This window comes from Cryptomeria japonica, chromosome 7, assembly GCF_030272615.1.
Source record: "Cryptomeria japonica chromosome 7, Sugi_1.0, whole genome shotgun sequence".
Taxonomy (NCBI): domain Eukaryota; kingdom Viridiplantae; phylum Streptophyta; class Pinopsida; order Cupressales; family Cupressaceae; genus Cryptomeria; species Cryptomeria japonica.
In genome coordinates, this window is record NC_081411.1 from 779,226,513 (window position 1) to 779,247,081 (window position 20,569).

The window sequence follows — 20,569 nt, forward strand, 5'->3', positions numbered from 1 at the left end:
GTACAAAGGATACCTTGTGAAGTGGATGAAAAAACTAGTGGAAGACTCATTTTGGATTTCTCAAGTAGAGGTAGACTACCTTCATTTTCCTCTAATCCTAGAAAAGTGAGAGGCTCACTTTTTATTAACCCCGGATGTCAGATGCAGGAGCATCCCCGGTTCATAACAATCTTGCATCCACCAAAAACATTTTTCTTTTCTGTTTGTTTTAAGTTTGTAGTTTCAGTTTTCCTTTTTGTGTGTCCTAGTTCTAGCACATTGGTTTCTTGTGGAGTTGGATTATTCTTGAATAATTTCTCACCATGCTTTCTCTCTAACCGTATCTCATTTGGATTACTTTTGGGCAAGATATTGCTAACGGTTTTCCTTGATAGTTTCTTGTTACCAAATTGTTTCGTTGTTTCAAGTTGCCTGAGACCTATTCTAGTGATCTATCAGAACCCATTCTGATGCATGCAAAGCCTGGGACGTTGATCTTGATGTTTCTTGATGTGTGGCCAACCTTCTACATTTTATCCTTTGGATTTTCTAGAGGCTGACCTCATTCATTTCTGCATGTTAGGGTTTTTGATTCTTTTGGGCTGACCTGATGCTTTGGATCTATATATATATTTGTAATCATTCTTTAGAATGAAATCAATCAACTTGAAGAATACAGGAGTATCAAATAGATAGTGCTTAGAAGATAGTGCTTGTGTTGGTATGTTGTAACCCAATTGTTATCGGTTGGATGTAATTGACTTTCATGTAATAAAAATTAACTATTCTGCATTGCCTCCATCATAGCTATATGTTTCCATTGTGTTAACTCTTGCTAGCCAGTTTGGACTGATCTCTTTGAGGTCCCTCCTCATTGGTGACTACTTCATAATCTCAAGTTTTCTAGAACATTGGATGATATTCCTTGTAGTTATAGACCAAATGATGTAGTATGTTTAGTTGTTTAATTAGCTACATTTGACAAGGAAGAGATTTATCTGCTAAGAGATAAAGATCCCAAAACCTTGCATCAAGATTATAGGATAGCAATGGATATTGAGAACAACTTGAAGTATGGAATTCCTAAGTGTTATCTATCTGCAAGGGTATGCTATCCCAAAATATTAGAGGTTAAAGAGAGGCATGAGCCTAACGTTAAAGATCAATGTCAAGGAATTTACATCTCTATTGATCATATTGACCTTGTTATTGATTATGATTTGAATAGAAATGTGAGTGAAGATAATGTGTCCCAAAAAGTGGTTATTCCTCATATTAATGATGAAAAGGTAAAGGACAAATTATATGACATATTCGATATAGAGATGGATATGATGTCATTCACTTCACCAAATGACATAAACAATGCTTATTCCAAGAAGGATATCTCACAAGAGATTCATCTACAGTCTTGTGTTTTAGATAGATCCAAAAGTGAGTATAAAGGATTCAAAAGTTTTATGTCTGAAGCTGATGCAAGTATGCAAGATTTTAATGATATGAATTCAGTTTCTCAAGAATTAGTTATATATGATAATGAGAATTCAGATGATGAGATTGATATTTATGATACTTAATATAAGTACAGATCCAATAACCAACAAGATGAGAGAGGGGGGGTGAATCATACAAACTTAATCATCCATAAAACATCAGATTCAAGCTCGATAACATATATATCAGTAATATAACCAAAACTGTCAAACATGCAAACTCAAAAGCCTATGAACAATATAAACCTCATAACACCAGATTTAATGTGGAAACCCAAATAGGGAAAAACCACTATGGGATTTTGGACCCACTAAGAAATATACTCTTCTAGAGTATGCTCGGTTAAAAGCAAATCCTATTAAAGATTACAAACACATTGTTAGATGTGACCCAGTTAAGGGATTTCCCTCAGATCTGTTAGGATCTTCACCTTGTTAGCAAGGACCTTGTTAAAGGATTTCAAACACTCAATCAGAATGTCACCTTGCTAGAGGGTTTTAAATATAAGACTGTTAATTCCACTCGGTTAAGAGATTTTTTGTCACTTTCACCAAATAACAGTAAGAAAAATCTATATGCAACTTCAGATCTAAAATGCTAAAGTAGATTCCTATTTGTTCAATACAATCTAGACATAGAACTAATCTTGTCTATCTATTGGGCTTCCATACTCTGTTATTCTAACAGGTCTTCAAGCTTTTGTCTCGATAATCACTATGTAGCATCCCTATGCATACACTTGCCCGCATACATTGTTTATCAATAGTTTCCTATTTATAAACAATTAGATAACCACTTAATCTCCTTGATCACATTTCCCATGATCAATCATAGCCATCAAATCTTTAATCTTGTCTAGGTTCAATGCATCTTTCGATCTGAAAATGTTTTACCCATCCTTGGAACTTGCATATTAGTCTAGGAACTTGTGCTAGGGTATTGCAGTTCAATCTGAGCTGTAGATCTTCATGCCGACTTTCCTTTGCCTTAGATTCGTTAACAAACTTCATTGATGGCTCACCAATCATTTAATCCACTCCAGCTCATTAGCTTCCTTCATTAAATACCGCATGTAAACATTTAATGCATTCTGTTATAGATCAGTTACAACTCGATAAAAACTCAGTGAATACTAAACTTCACTCAGTAGACATTCCGCCTTCATTAATTGATAGCAATAACCTTAGGGTTTACTGACTAGGTTCCTTAGGGTTTACCAACTAGGTTCTTTGCTTGATAACATAGTATAGTATTAATCTTTACATTTTACAACTTATGTATAATGTTAAAACAGTCTAAATCATCATGATCTCATCATTGTCTGACTCGGTAGTAGTTGCCCATTGAATACCTTATTCTATCATATTCTTTCCTATGTCTTTTACTGACATCTTTACAATCTTCATATCATACTTCTCAAGATATGGCAACATCATACTAAATTAGAAAATCAATTTCTTGACATCAATGACAAAATAATAATATCAAGATAGTAAACATCTTTAATCAATTATATCCATAATCATCAACAACCTTCTCAATATCCTTATGAAATGCCAACAATCTTTCATTGTCTGTTATAATGCAATATTGCCAACAATCTCCCCCTTTGGCATTGATGGAAAAACCAATTGATTTGACCTTAAAAGATTCACCTTGCTGTGATTCTGAAATGTTGAAATGCTCTCCCCCATACATTAGACTTCTCTTGATTTCTTCAGTCTTCTTCCTTGATAGATCTTCTCTCAGTCTTCTCTTCTTTATAGTAGTCTTCTCCCCCTTTGACAACAATGCCAAAAAGTAAAGAACTAAAACATAATTACTTGCTATAAGAAGTTATTTCCTACTATTGTGTATCAACTGAGTCTTGGTCAGAGCATTTGTCTTCAATTCTTGTACACCTTAAGAAAACATCCTAAAGTGTATAAATCAGCATCAACTCCCAAAAGATATTCGATAGAGTCATCAGATTGATGCTTTCACTGAACTCGATTAGTGAGGAGAAGATAGGGGTAGGACCCCTAAATTACTTCTGAGATATTCAAAAGTGTCCTTTGGTAGTGGTTTGGTGAAGATATCTTCTATTTGCTCCTTTGTGCTAGCATACTCCAAGACCACTTTGTTCTCTTGAGCTTCTTCTCTAAGATAATGATATTTGATAGAGATGTGCTTTGTCTTCGAGTGCATAACAAGATTCTTTGAAATATTAATGGCACTAGTATTGTCATAGAATATAGTTACTGGCTCGGTAACTTTCTCATTTATACCCTCCAATAGTTGTTTGATCCACGCAATGTTGGTACAATTTAGTGCTACAGCAATGTATTCAGCTTCTGTTGTTGACTGTGAAACACAACCTTGTTTCTTGCTAAGCCAACTCACTAGTCTTTCTCCTAAAAAGAAAGCTCCTCCACTTGTGCTTTTTCTATCATCAATGTTGCCTACCCAATCAGCATCAGTATAAACTTTTAAATCAAAATCAATTCCTTTCTAATAAACTAAGCCATAATCCTCTGTGCCTTTCAAGTATCTAAAAATTCTTTTGATTGCAGTCATATGTGTTTCCTTAGGATCTACAGAGAATCTTGCAACTATACCTACTGCATGTGCTATGTCTGGTTTGCTATGAACAACATATTGTATTTTTCCAATCATGGATCGATAAACTATCTCATCAACAGATGCAGATTCATCATTTTTTGACAATCTATAGTTGGTAGTCATAGGAGTACTTACTAGTTTTGAATCCTCCATTCCAAATTTCTTCAAGATTTCCTTTATGTACTTAGATTAAGTAATGAAAATCTCATTTTTCATTTGTAGTATCTGTAAACCTATAAAATACTTTATCTCACCGATTAATGACATCTCAAATTCTTTGCTCATTTCATTTCCAAAGTTCTTGCATAAAGAGTCATTTCCACAAAATATAATATCATCAACAAATATGGCTGAGATCAATATTCCTTTTTCATCATTCTTCATGTACATGTTTCTATTCTCACTTGTCCTTATAAAACCTATCTTAATCAAATAAGAGTGCAATGTTTCATACCATGCTCTTGGTGCTTGTTTCAAACCATATAAATCTTTGTTCAATTTACATACCTGATCTTTATTATTATCTTCAACAAATCCTTCAGGTTGTTTAAAGAAAACTTCTTCTAATATTCCATTCAGAAATGCAGATTTAACATCCATTTGATATACCTTGAATTTCTTGAAAGTAGCATAGGCCAACAATGTTCTTACTCCTTCAAGTCTAGCAACAAGTGCAAAATTTTCACCATAATCAATTCCTTCTTCTTGAGATAAACTTTGCAAACTAGTCTTTCTTTGTTTCGAATGACCTCCCCTTTTTCAATTAGCTTGTTTCTGAAAATCCACTTGGTACCAATTACATTTTTGTCCTTCGGTCTTGGGATTAGTGTCCATGTGTCATTCTTCTTTATTTGATCAATCTCTTATGTCATAACATTTATCCAATATTCACTGTTAAATGCCTCTTTCACTATTCTCAGTTCAAATTCAGAAATGAAACATGTGTTTTGTCTTAGTTTGTTCCTTGTCAACACTGGATCATCCTTATCTCCTATAATTTGACTTGGTGCATGATGTCTTCTGACATACTTGGCTAATATAGGCTCAGTAGGCTCCATATGATCTTCTTCATCACTCAGTAATTGGATATTCTCTTCATTTTCTTCAACAATCTTCTTGGTTGGACTTCTCAGTTGAACATAGACAAATTCATCATAGTCTTGTAGTTCCTTGGAATTTCCTTCATCATTTCTTTCTGCAAATTCATCAATTTTCACATTTACACTTTCTAATATTTTGTTAGATGATTTGATCAGACATTTAAATGCTTTGCTTCTAATAGAATAACCTAGAAATGTTCCTTCTTCACTTTTCTGATCAAACTTGCCATTTCTATCATCTTTATGAACATAGCATCTACTTCCAAAGATTTTAAAATAACTAACATTAGGTTTCTTATCATACTAGATTTCATATGGTGTCTTCAAAGTACCTTTCTTCAATTGAACTCGATTCAAAGTGTAAATTGTTGTGCTTATTACTTCTCTCCAAATATTTGTGGAACCTTCTTTTCAATCATCAGTGTTCTAGCATAATCCACAATAGATCTATTTCTTCTTTCAACTATTCCATTCTGCTATGGAGTTCTCGGTGTAGAGACTTGTCTTTTAATACCATGATCATTGCAAAATAAGTTGAACTCATCAGATGTGAACTCTCCTCCTCTATCTGATCTAAGATATTTTAGTTGTCTTCCTATTTCATTTTCAACTCTTTCCTTGTACCATTTAAACATTTCAAAAGCTTCTGATTTTTCTTTTCGAAACATTACTGACATCATCCTTGAATAGTCATCCACAAATAATATGAAATACTTATCACCATAATAACTTTGAACTTTCATAAGACCACAAAGATCAATGTGCACTAGTTGTAAAATTCCCTTAGAAGTGTAAGACTTACTTGTAAAGCTTTATCTTGAAATCTTACCCATTTGGCATCCTCGGTGCATAGCATTCTCAGGTTTTTCAAGACTCGGTAGACATCTTACTCTGTGCTTCTTACTTATTTTGATCAGATTATCAAAATTTACATGACAAAACCTTTTATGCCATAACCAGGTATCATCTAACTTTGCATGCAAACACTTATTCTGAGTTGAGTCAAGGTGAAATGTGTTACCTTTTGTTTGTGTCCTAGTAGCAGCTAATTTTCCATTCTTGTCATGAACTTTGACAATTCCTTTCTGAAATTCTATTCGGTAACCTGTGTTGTTTAGCTATGCTACACTCAACAAATTGTATTTCAAACCTTCAACCCAATAAACATCATTGCATCTTGCATTATCAAGAAGTGTTATAGATCCTTTACCTCTTACCGGACATGGTGCATCATTACCAAATCTAACATAGCCTCCATCATAATCTTCTAACATAACAAACTTGTGTTTATCTCCTATTATATGATGTGAGCATCCACTATCTATAATCCAAGAATTATTAGTGTTTATGTGAGATATAAGGGATTTTTCTTCATACCTTTCTTCATCTGATCCATCCTTGATAGCCACATAAACTACTTCCTCTGTATCAGTCTCATCTAATTTATCATCGTTAGATTCCTCATCAGCAATTAAGCATGTTTTTCTATCTCTTCTTCTGAAGTCTCGGTGTCCTCTGTAATGATTATCTTTCTGTCTGTCATCTCGGTAATCTCTCTTTTTAGTAAAATCTTTGTCAGGACAGTTATAAACCATATGTCCTATCTTATCACAATTGAAACATTTCAAAGGTATTTTTCCTTTATACTTACCTTTTCCTCTCAGTAACCTTTTGGGTAATAGTGCTTCAAACTCTTCTTGCTTTCTAATTTCCTCATACGGTTTGTGTACTTCTTCCATGTTCTTCAGAAATCTTTCACTTGCTCCACTGTGATCTCCTTTAGAGTACTTAAACTTTCTTTCATTGTAATCATTAGGTTCATCAAGATGAAAATAACTAAATGCAGATTCAACTTTGTTTACCAAAGATCCACTATTATCAAAATTACTTAACTCAAATGCATGTAGCTTATCAATAGTAGCATCTAAAGAAACTGGCATACTAGGTACAAACCTCAATTCATTGATTGCAGAGACTCAGATTGCAGAAACTGGTAGAAGGGTTCTTAACAACTTACTTGTTATATCCTTTTCTTCAATAGTTCCACCTGATCCTTTGATTTGATTGACAATCTCCTTTAGTCTTGTACTATACTGAGTTATGTTCTCACCTTCATTCATCCTCATAGATTCAAATTTTCCTCTTAGATTATCTACTTTTGCTCTTTGAACATGTTCATCTCCTCCATATACTAATATGAGCTTATCCCACATTGCCTTTGCATCATTGCAGCCTTCTATATCATTAAACTCTGAATCGGTCAATGCAGATGTTATTTCAATCATTGCTTGAATATGTTCTTGCTTTGCCTTTATCTCTTCCATAGTCAATGGATAGGTGCTCAGTGCAACAAAATCATTCTCTAGATATTATACAACATATTCTCCAACTCCTGATAGATGGATCTTTAACTCAAGTGCATTTAAACATTCCTTCCGGAGTCCAAAGCTCTGATATCAATCGATAGTTCTGATACTAAATATAAGTACAGATCCAATAACCAACAAGATGAGAGGGGGGGGTGAATCATACAAACTTAATCATCCATAAAACATCAGATTCAACCTTAGTAACATATATATCAGTAATATAACCAAAACTATCAAACATGCAAACTCAAAATGCTATCAACAATATAAACCTCATAACACCAGATTTAACATAGAAACCCAAATAGGGAAAAACCACCATGGGATTTCAGACCCACTAAGAAATATACTCTTCTAGAGTATGCTCGGTTAAAAGAAAATCCTATTAAAGATTACAAACACATTGCTAAATGTGACCCGGTTAAGGGATTTCCCTTAGATCTGTTAGGATCTTCACCTTGTTAGAAGTGACCTTGTTAAAGGATTTCAAACACTCAATCAGAATGTCACCTTGCTAGAGGGTTTTACATATAAGACTGTTAATTCCACTCAGTTAAGAGATTTTCTGTCACTTTCACCAAATAACAGTAATAAAAATCTATCTGCAACTTCACATCTAAAATGCTAAAGTAGATTCCTATTTGTTCAATACAATCTAGACATAGAACTAATCTTGTTTATTTGTTGGGCTTCTATACTATGTTATTCTAATAGGTTTTCAAGCTTCTGTGCTCAGTAATCACTATGTAGCATCCCTATGCATACACTTACCCACATACATTGTTTATCAACAGATTCCTATTTATAAACAATTAGATAACCACTTAATCTCCTTGATCACATTTCCCATGATCAATCATAGCCATCAAATCTTTAATCTTGTCCAGGTTCAATGCATCTTTCAATCGGAAAACATTTTACCCCACCTTGGAACTTGCATATTAGTCTTGGAACTTGTGCCAGGGTATTGCGGTTCAATCTGAGCTATAGATCTTCATGTCGACTTTCCTTTGCCTTAGATTCGTTAACAAACTTCATTAATGGCTCACCAATCATTTAATCCGCTCCAGCTCATCAACTTCCTTCATTAAATACCACATGTAAACATTTAATGCATTTTGTTATAGCTCGGTTACAACTTGGTAACAACTCGGTGAATACTAAACTTCACTTGGTAGACATTTTGTCTTCATTAACCGATAACGATAACCTTAGGGTTTACCAACTAGGTTCTTTTCTTGATAACATAGTATAGTATTAACCTTTACATTTTACAACTTATGTATGATATTAAAATAGTCTAAATCATCATGATCTCATCATTGTCTGACTCGGTAGTAGTTGCCCATTGAATACGTTATTCTATCATATTATTTCCTATGTCTTTTACAAACATCTTTATAATCTTCATATCATACTTCTCAAGATATGGCAACATCATACCAAATTAGAAAATCAATTTCTTGACATCAATGACAAAATAGTAATATCAAGACAGTAAACATCTTTAATCAGTTATATCCATAATCATCAACAACCTTCTCAATATCCTTATGAAATGCCAACAATCTTTCATTCTCTGTTATAATGCAATATTGCCAACAGAGATGCCATCATTTTTTGTTGATAATGTATGTGAGATAGACAGTTGCATGGTGTGTTCAAATGATGAGAGTAGGTTGAAACTTGTGTCTATGCGACAGGGATCCATCCAGAGTAATGTGTATTAAAAGTTGATTGAGATGTGAGTCCTTGAAAATAATGTTTTGAATATTTACAAACCAATTGTACCATTACAAACAACTGTGTATGAAAGGACTTAGAAATCAACAAATAGAAAAGAGATTCTATTAGACCAGTTTAGGGATCAACCATATAGTGAACTAGCTTTGTGCAAGGAGTCTACTTCATGTAAAGAATGGGGGATTGAAGAAGATGAAATAAGTTATGCTAAAACCTATTGTCCTGATGATTTTGAGGGTTTCTCTAAAATTGGTCTAGAAACATTTGTGATTAGAAAATGTGAAGGTGATTTTATTTATGATGTTACAAATGCTAACATTGAATATGAGAGTGTGGAGTTCATTTATATTTACCAAGGCCATGAAATAGATGAAGAAGATTTTTGCTTTGTTATTCCATGTGACATTTTGAAACCAGAATTGGAATGTTTTATTGTACATGAGGATATTTTTGTTGAAAAGGTGAACGATGATGCTTCTTCATCATATAGTTATCTGAATGTACACAATGCTAATCAAGAACCACTGGTTATGATAATGGAAAACATAAGTGAATTAGAATGGTTTTGAAATATCGACTGTTCAGATATAGATATTTGTAAAACAATTATTATGTTGGATGGACCAGCATATGAGAGGTTTTGATTTGATACTTGTAATGAATTTGTACTATGTTTGCAAGAATGCTTTAATGATGAACATGTTATAGAGGTGCAAACAGATGAGGAAACCAATTTTCATGATGATAGTTGTTTAATAGAGTATGAAGTATTTCACTTTCCTTTTTAGCTTGATGGGGCAGTCATAAAAATTGTTGAATGTTGTTATCAGCATATCTTAGTTTCATACATTGAGCATGGGATTTGTTTATTTCAAGGAATTCTTGATGAAAAGGTTTAGAGTAATGGAGAGTGCACTAAGATAAGGGTTTTCTATAACATGCTGAGGAATGAACAATTATGTAGCAGTGATGTCTCTAAATTGTTCAAGATGCAATGCGATTATAACTAAATTTTTGACATAGGAAAACATTGGTTGATATTGATAGATGGCATTGGGCCATCACATGTGGTTTGACCTACAAGACACAAGCAACTTGGGGTAGAGTAAATTTTTTTAACTCTATGCCTAATGGAATAATTAATAATTCCCTCTTGAATTTCCTATACATAGACAATTTTTGAGGCTCTACTTTTCTTAAAGTAGTTGTTATCCATGAGCATTAGTTAGGTTTCTTTGGTAAAGTAGTTTCCTATTCTGTTGAAGTTACCCTACCTAGGTAACTTATTTGTGGTTTGCCCTAAAATTGGTCTAATTCACCAAAAACTTTGGTTTCTCGCCTCATTCCTATGAAATGGACGTCCCCAACTAGAGCCACCGATAGCCCTAAAAATTGATTGCATAAGAACTTTTAATTTTGAGCTTAAATTTTGATCATACAAGTTTTATTTGTATCCTCTATCAAGCTTCAATGTCTAGAGTTTAGGGTTTATCAATTTATCCTAAGCTTTGTGAAGAAAAACCTTAACCTTATTATATCTCATCATTACTTTTTCCCACTTAAAGACTAAGGGTTTTTTACCATGGACAAGGCCATTTTATTTTCCTAAACGTTAAGTTGTGTTAGACCAGTTTTAGAAATGATTTTCTTATGTCGTGTGAAATTTTAACTATAGTCGGTCTCATTTAATATTTATACCCGCACCTGCATTTTTCCTAAGTCTAAAATTCCTAAGTGTTTTAGTTGATTGATAAAAGCAGAACAGATCTAACAATTCGCACTTCCCCGTGGTTGAAAGTACAGTGAAGATAAAGACCGCAACATCATGAGATGATGTCACATGCCTTCAACTAAAAAGGGCAAGCTACTGGTGTAACTTGCCGAAACCTTGTGTTATCAGTTCTCAAGCTGTAAAGACTAGTTTAATGATGGTCCCATCAATTGGCACATGTTCAAGATGAACGGTGATGTTATGTTCAAGGCAAAAAGGTGCCTGACTTTTAATTCTTAAAAGGTTAATAGGCACTATGTTGAAGCGATAAAATGCAAACATATTTGATGGCCCCTGTATCCTTGCAATAGAATTTGAAAGAAGGTTATGGACTGTGGCATCACGAGATGATGTCACATGTCCCAAGATGACCAAGAAGACCTATGGTGGGGCCACTAATAGGGTCGGGTTAAGAGACGATATGGCACTAATGTGTCACAATTTTATGGGTCCGCAAGCATAGAAGGAAGGTAAAATGCCACATCGATCAACAATGATCGCTTGATTTGCCAAGTTGGGTAAGATTTGTGGTTGAGTTTCAAAATGAATTTAAAAGGGATCATTAAAGAGATTGGTCATAGCCTGCATGGGAAAGATAGGATGAATAGGATGTAGACTTGTCGACTTAAGATAGACGGCGATGAGTTTGAAGTTTTGAATATCGACTCACCCCTGTGGAAGCTTGTGCAAGGTCTTTGTTGGATAAAGGATTGATTAGATAATTAAGAATGATATCTTAGAGATGTGAAAGGATTGGGATTGCTTTAGGTTTAGATATGATGGATCATGGGTTCTATGATGAATTCAGAGATTGCCTGTTGGTAGGGACCCTGAAGCAAAAGACTATACACTCAATAAGGATTAAGATCATAACAAAATCATTCACACAAGGTGAACATATGTAGGTGGCAATGGAGTGATGGCCTAGAAATGATGGTGGCCTGAGTTGTAGGCATGATTGTTGGAATCCATAGCTGGCAAGATGAGAAGAAAATATCAGGATGATGATTCTTCACATGGATTAGCACCACCACTTTGAGTTAAATTCTGATTATAAATTTACTAGGATGGTGATAGAATGGGTAGAAATAGATACAAACTTCTTCATTTTTTCTGAGAATGGTTTTTCATCAGTAGAAGGATGATGTTTGAGCATAATTATGCATGGAGTCGTTGCATGTTTTTTGACACTGGATGGATGTTTTTTCTCTGGTATGAAGTTTCTCATTATCAGAGGGTTTGTGAAAGTTCAGAGGATTGTTAGAGGGGGCATGAAAGCCTTTTCTTATAAAGAAAAGTCACCCATGAAATATCCTCTATTCTTACTCTACAAATTGTTGGCAGAGTGTTTCAAGAGGAAGCTCACAAGGAACTGAAAGAAGGATTTGTTTGAGTAAGGAGTGGAAGCCAGTCATCTCTCTAATGACATGGAAGTGGTAATGCCTTCTCAACATATTATATTTATCCCCAAGCTCCTCTTTCCACTTCCTCTGATCTGAGGCATAAAGGTTTGATATTTTCCTCCAATTCGTGGAAATCTTATTTCTTGCCAAGATTTATTTTCCTTTTCAAGAAGGGAAACATTATGTAGAGAAAATTGAACATCTTAGGGTCCATCAAGAAGTGTCAAGGTGATATTGGCATGACTCAAGTGATTTTATTTCTACCAATAATTGGTTGAAGATTTTGGTTCCACCTCATCATGAGCACCAACATGTGGATAAGGAATATTTTGTAACAAAATTGCATATAGCCTCCTGGGCATGGTTTTTGGTGACATGTGTCTTTAGGCCTGGAGCTTGTCACTCCCTTGTTTTCTATAAAAGGAGAATCAAGGCCATAAGTTAGGGTTCTTAAATTCTTGAGAAGGGTCTCTGTAAAGTAGGTCCAGTGTGTAGGGTTAGTTTATATAGTTTTAGGGAGTCATGGAAAAACATAAGGAATTGTAATGTTATTCTGTAGAGCAGAAGTAATTAAATAGTTGCCAGTTTCATTTTCAAGTAGTTTATTCTGTAAATGAAATTGTTCTTTGTTATCTGATAAAAGATAGATTATGAGATTAATACAGATATATTCTCAAATTTTTACTCTCCCATGTACATTTTTTATTTTCTTTTGAGTTAATGAGTTCAAGGGTTTTATTTACTTATTGCATTGTTATGATGTACGTAGTTTTCCATTCTATGCTTTAATCCAAGGGGTTAATTAAAAATTATTGAATGAAATTACATAGAGATATGACCTGTACCAGGATTTGATAAGTAGTTCAGGTATGGGATTGTAGATGGAACAATATTGTAAGGCAGTATTGTTTAAGACTAAATCTAGGATTAGGTAAATTTTTATCAGATTTCAGTAATGTTTTAGAGACTCTGTAGCCCAATAAATAAGGAACTAGTATTTGCTAGCAAATATCATTAGGTTTTTGGTTTCTTGTCTATTTTATTTATGATTCCTCAAAACAATCTTTTAAACATCAGAATATCTTTGTTAATTTTTTATGTATTTTTTGAAGTTATCCCACCCATCTCATGCTTCATAGAGGATCACTGAATGATTTTCCATCCTTGAGAATTCTCCCTTTTTGTTGAGCCCTTTTATGAGATAATATTCCATTTTTCAGTAAATTCTTGAGTGTGGTGTAAGAAATCAAGAGGTTTACTAAAGGGATTACCCTCACAGGTTTTGTAGAGCCTGAAGTGTAGAAGGATTTTGTATCCTTGTTATAGTTGGTCCAAGCCTATAGGATATTGATAGTTGGAAGTGGCTTTCCATAGGTATTTAGAGGAATCAGCTTGGTCTCTGCCTTGTGGCAATGTAAACCTATTTATTTTGGTAACTGATATTATGATTAGACACATCATTGTTTTTGACATATATGTGAGATGAATCATGAGTTTTGCAGAAATTCATGTATTGGCATATGATGATGGATATTTATTATGGACTATGATGCCTTTGATGACAGACTTATGATGATGATGTTACTAACATGTGTGTGAGGCAAGGTGGATGTATGCATGTATGGACTTATGCGATGTGTGTGTTGTTGACATTGTATACATATATATGATGTTATGATATGTATGTATGATGTATATGGTGTTCCTAACACATGCTATATGCAGGATACATTGTATATGTGTATATGATGATGCCTATATGATTTATTGATGATTATGATGGGTGTAGGATGATTAGTTGTGAAACATGCATAATGTTACAATTTTAATGATGATGATATATGATCATATATATAAATAATGGTGTTATGATGATGCATATTTATGGGTGCTATTATGATATGGATATGTATAATGGGATGGAAAAATGGATACATATGCAATGAAATAAATCCTAAAATAATCTTAGATGACATGAATACGAATATTATACTTGTGTGAATGTTGTCATTGATGTCAAACTCAGTAATTTGGTTAGGAATGGATGTGGCATGTTGAGCAATAGTGGAAGATAGGAATGTATATGATATGAAGCAGTAATGCATGTATGATCTACTGGAGTCATTTCAAGAAGATCCTCTTCTCTGGAATCTTGTGTTTTGTTTATCATAGTTTGTATCCAATTCCAGTATCAGTTGTGTCAATTGTATATATTATATCACTATCCAAATGATTATATTGTATTATGATCTATGGTTCTATGTTACAAAATCTATGGCATCTATATCTTGAAGTTAGGAGTCATCATGCTTGGAGATTTTTCTTATGGGTCTGTATCTATGGATCTAGTAGATCCCTATTTTGTTCCAATAATTGAGGTGTATGTTTTGATAAATGAAGTGTGTGAAGGAACCATGTAGAAGATTGTTGAAGGCCAACTTGGTTATCCTAATTTTAGTCAAGGCATATTTTGGATAACATTTTGATTCGATCAATGTATTACTGTATAAATTATTTGTGCTTAGAAAATATTGTATCTCGGTGTTTGTTCTTACCCATATATATATAGAAGATATGTATGGGTGTTGGTATGGCATATGGATTTTGAGTATGGAATAGAAAGAGTAAGAAGTGTGCAAGTGATATAGTTGTGGACAGAAGATAAGTTGTAGTAAGATATTAGTATACAGTGTGAGTAGTGGAATATGATATATGAGTGAAGATGTGTGTAAAGAAGAGTTAGGGTGCAAACAATATTGCAGTAATCCTTTACCGGATCTCCTGCAAGTAGTTGGTTTAGCAAAGTGTAGTCATAGTGGTGTTGTAATCCTTTACCTAATCTACTATAGGCAGTTGTGGATAGTTTGGAAAGATCCTTTTACCAAATTTGTTGTGATTTTTTGTAAGTTGATATCTAGGCTTATATTAGAATTGACCTCATGCATTAGGAGATGCAATTTTCCTCAATTCATTTATTTTCTATTGTAGTGAACATTCTGGTAGTGAGTTGTTTTGTCTTATAGTAATGAGCCAACTAACAGTGAGCCAACCATTTTGTAAAACACCTTATAACTAGTTATATTATCATGAGAGCTAACCCTCTCTGTGGTTTTTTCCATTTGGGTTTTCCACATAAAATCTTGTGTTCATTTTGTAGTTGTACTATTTGTTTATTCTATCTTTTCTATTTCATGTGTATGAACTTAATAGATAAGGTTTAACATATCAATAAAAAAATTATAAGTGGAGGAATAATAATTCACCCCCGAGTATTTTGGTCCATTCAACCATTCAAAAATTCATATCAGAGCTTGGTCCCTTGATATCTTAATCAGTTGAGAGAGATCCTTGTTGGTTGAATCATAATATTGATGAGTATGACCAAAGAATATTACTTGAATGAAGAATTGTAGATAGCTCTTGAAGATCTAGAAAGTGTGGAATCTGGCAATGAATAATTGAAAGAGAAGGTGAAGGTAGTGAATGAATGTGTGCAAGAGTTGAGAGAACAAATCTAGAAGTTCAAGTTGAGACATAAAGAATTTAACAATCAGTTGAAGTAGGTGAATGAAAATGTTAAAGATTTAATGTTGAAAATTGATGAAAAGAACAAGATAGAAGAAACCCTGAAAGAGTCAATTAAGATAAAGATGGAAGAATGTGAGAAGATTTAATAGGAGCTGAAGATTCTCAAGGAAGAAAGTAAAGTTATTGAAAGTAGCAAGTGGTTGGAAGATTTGATTAACATGCAAAAAGATCATTTAGATAAGACTAGACTAGGATTTTATACTGGTGAATGTTCAAATCAGAATGACAAAGGAAAAGTCAAGGAATTCAAGACTAAAGAAGAGAAGAAACCTGAAGATGCTAACATAATTTGGAATCAAAGATCTACTACAAGAAGACTACTAGTTTGTCAACCGAATCCTCAAAGGTACCCATCATCTAAAATGATTATTGTTTTTAATGAAATAAATTTGGTCATAACATTGCAAATTGTAGAAGCTTTCAATAAAATTTCAAGAAGTTTGTGTTAGACAGTTCAGATAATTGGAAGACAACTGAGAGGGGGAGGATGAATCAGTTGTCTTAGATTATCAGAAGCATTGGCAATTTAAACCAACAATACCAGAACCCAAAATAATAATACTAGAATAGCAGTTAATCCAATTAAGCATAAACAATAATCATAGAATAAAAGCCATCCACACAACACCAAGATTTGTACATGGAAAAACTGGTAAAGAGAAAAACCATGGTGGGAAGCCTACCCATAGTCAGATAATACTTTTACAGTAAGTATGTGAATTTACAATGAAGGGGCCTGCACTTGCAAGAAGGCCAACAACCTAGAGCACACTACTAATTACAAAAGGAGCCTCACTGACTACATACAAGTCCAGACTACTATCCAGAGAAGTGTTGATCTACAAAAGATAACATCTCCTATGCCTGAGTATAGTTTTGGTTAAGCTCAATACTAGAGGACTAAATCCTCTTATAAACCCAATTCAATCTCCAATGCTCGACCAACTCCTCTTCCTGAATGATATTACATTATTCACACATTACATTCCTTGACCATGACCTCTTCCATTAACCATGATGATCTACAATGAGATCTTACATCTTATTATACAAACCCTCAACCATAAACAATTAGGTCATCTACTAGACAATAAACCAATTACATAATTACAAGCCATGCCAGCCTTATATAAGACAAATAATAAGACATCCCAAAAATACAACAATAGGTCCTATCCACACATTACATTAATGTCTATCCATAACCTAGATTAACTGAGACCAAGTATATGTCCACACACTTCAACAATGATCTCCAAACACCATTTCTCAAACATGATCACTAGTAGCATCCTGAAACTCCATCAGAAGATGCACCAACACCAATTTTCTAATGCATCAATGATCTACACCAAAAGATCTGTCAGTGAAACCCTTGCCAAAACAAGAAACCAATCTTCTGAGTAAGTAGAATCACATCCAATCACAAGACAAAAACCAACTAACCAAATATGAGTATAAGCATTATGAACAAGTCAATTACATCACCAGATTATGCTGGAGTCAACCGAATCATGCCAGATCCAACTTAACCAAAAACTACTCAACCTACTAGGACTAGAAGGGTGCCAGTAAAGAATCCAAACAGCTAGTGTTGAGATTAATGAGAAAACATCAATGCAACACATAATCAATTCCACCAAATGGCCATCAATCTACTCCTTTGGCATTGATGGCAACACTAGATGTGAAAAACATCTAAGTACCAATAAATGCCAAAGAAGTCTCCCCCTATGGAAGACACCCAACAATCTCATACATATAGCTCTGAATATCAATAACTCTTCCCCTTTGAATAATATCTTTATAAAGTTTAGAATTTCTTTTTCACATCACCATCTCTCCCCCTTTGACATCAATGCTAGAAATTTGACAGAAATATCAAAACAAAAATATAAGCCTTTGAATCTCAAAGATGACTACTCCCCCTGAGCAGTAGCATCCCACATCAGTGCCAGAATGAATAGTATCTCTAATAATGCATGTCAAACTGATGCCAAATCACATCAATCTAGTCTTTGCCAGAGGGGCAGAAACCCCCAATCTGTCTCTCAAGTACTCAAATGATTCCTTGGATAAAGTTTTAGTGAAAATATATACAATCTATTTTTTAGTGTTCACATAAACTAGTTTAACTTCATTTTCTTCCACCTTCTCCTTCAAAAAGTTATACTTGGCAGATATGTGTTTTGTCCTATAATGAAATACCAGCTTATTTGATATATCAATAGCAATAGAGTTATCACAGTGAATAACTATCAGTGCATCACAATCCATCTTTATATCCTTCAACATTTGGTTCATCCATAAAACTTGTGTACAATTAGTAGCAACAACAATATACTCAGCTTCAGTACTAGATAAAGAAGTACATGACTGTTTCTTGTTGATCCATGAAACCAACTTCTTTCCAAGAAAGAAAGATCTACTAGAAGTACTTTTCTATTCATCAACATCTCGAGCCCAATCAACATCTATATATGCACATAAAGTAAATTTATCATCCTTGGGATACCACAACCATATTCTGATGTACCTTGCAAGTATCTAAAAATCATTTTCACCTTTATCTCATGATTTTCTCTAGGGTAACTCTGAAATCTTGAAATAATACAAACAACATTCATAATGTCAAGCCTAGTTTGAGTCAAATAAAGTAGACCTCCAATCATAGATTTGTATCTTGTAGGATTTATCGGTGCGGAAACATCTTTCCTTTTCAATTTCTCACTTGCAATCATAGGTGTACTTAAGGTTTAGAATCTCCCATACAAAATTTATTCAACAATTCCTTAGCATATTTAGTTTGACAGATAAAAGTGCCTTTGTCTGACTGAGTCATCTACAAACCTAAGAAAAATTTCATCTCACCAATCATAGACATCTCAAATTCTTTCTCCATATTCTTAGAAAATTATATGCATAATTTATCTTCACCTCCAAAAATAATGTCATCAACAAATACTTCAACATAGTATATCATCATTAGTGATTTTATAATATAAATTACTATCAGCACTATCTTTAGTAAAACCAAGCTTCAAAAGCTATTTATCCAACCTTGCATACCAAGCGCTAGGTGCGTGGTTCAATCCATATAAAGCTTTCCTTAACCTGCAAACCATATCAGTATCATCTGATAGTGAAAAAACATCAAGTTTCTCAATATAAACTTCCTCATTAAGATCCCCATTCAAGAATGCACATTTAACATCCATCTAATAAACCTTGTAGTTTTTATAAGTAGCATAGGCAATAAGTAATCTTACAGCTTCAATCCTAGCTACCGGTGCAAAAGTTTCTCCATAATCAATTCCTTCTTTCTGAGAATATCCTTTACAAACCAATCTAGCCTTATTCCTTATAACTTGACCATCCTCATTCAATTTATTCCTAAAAACCAATTTAGTTCCAATAACATTTTTACTTTTAGGTCGAGGAACCAAAGTCCATGTGTTATTTTTCTTAATCTGATCTAATTCTTCTTCCATAGCTTTTAACCAAAATTTATCTTTACATGCCTCAATTACTAATACTGGTTCAACTTGTGGAATTAAACATACCTCATTAGTTTCCATTCTTCTTCTTTTCATCACTCCATTGCTCTTATCCCCAATGATTTGATCTTCAAAATGATTTAATATCACATACCTAGGAGTCTTTTGACTCTCTATTTCCTCTTCCCTATTCTTCAGTTACTATAGAATTCTTTGATTTTGCCGGAGTAACTAGTTCAACTCTTTGTTCTGGTAAAGGTGCTATTGGTTCAGATATAATCATTTCCACTACCAGTTACTTCTCATAAATTCTGATTTGACTTTTTCTCAACTCATCTACTTTGACATTGGCACTCTCCACTATTATCTACAATCTCTTGTTATAACATCTATATGATCTTCTTTCATTAGATTGACCAAGAAATATGCCTTCATCACTTCTAGGATCAAATTTCCCAATAGTATCATCTCTTCTGATATAACATTTACTACAAAAAATTCTAAAATACGTAACTATAGGTGTATTGCCAAACCATAATTCATAGGGTGTCTTACTGGTTTCTCCTTTGATATGTATTGTGTTGAATGTGTAAACCATTGTACTCGCTTCTTCTCTCTAGTTGACATGAGGTAGACTTGCTTCCATCATCATTGTTCTAGCAGCATCCAAGATAGTTTTGTTTTTCCTTTCCACAACTCCATTCTACTAAGGTGTCTAGGGAGAAAAAAATTGTCTTCTTATACCATGCATGTCACAAAAGTTATTAAACTCACCAGATGTGAATTCTCCACAATGATTTGATCTCAAACATTTAATCTTCAATCCTATCTTAGTTTCCACTTTAGTCTTAAAGATTTTAAACTTTTCAAATGCTTCGGATTTTTCTCTCAAAAAAGTAACCCACATCATTCTAGAATAATCATCAATGATTAGCATGAAATATCTATCACCACAAAAATTTTAAACTCTAGCAGGGCCACACAAATCAGTATAAATAAGATCAAGAACATCATTTGATTTATA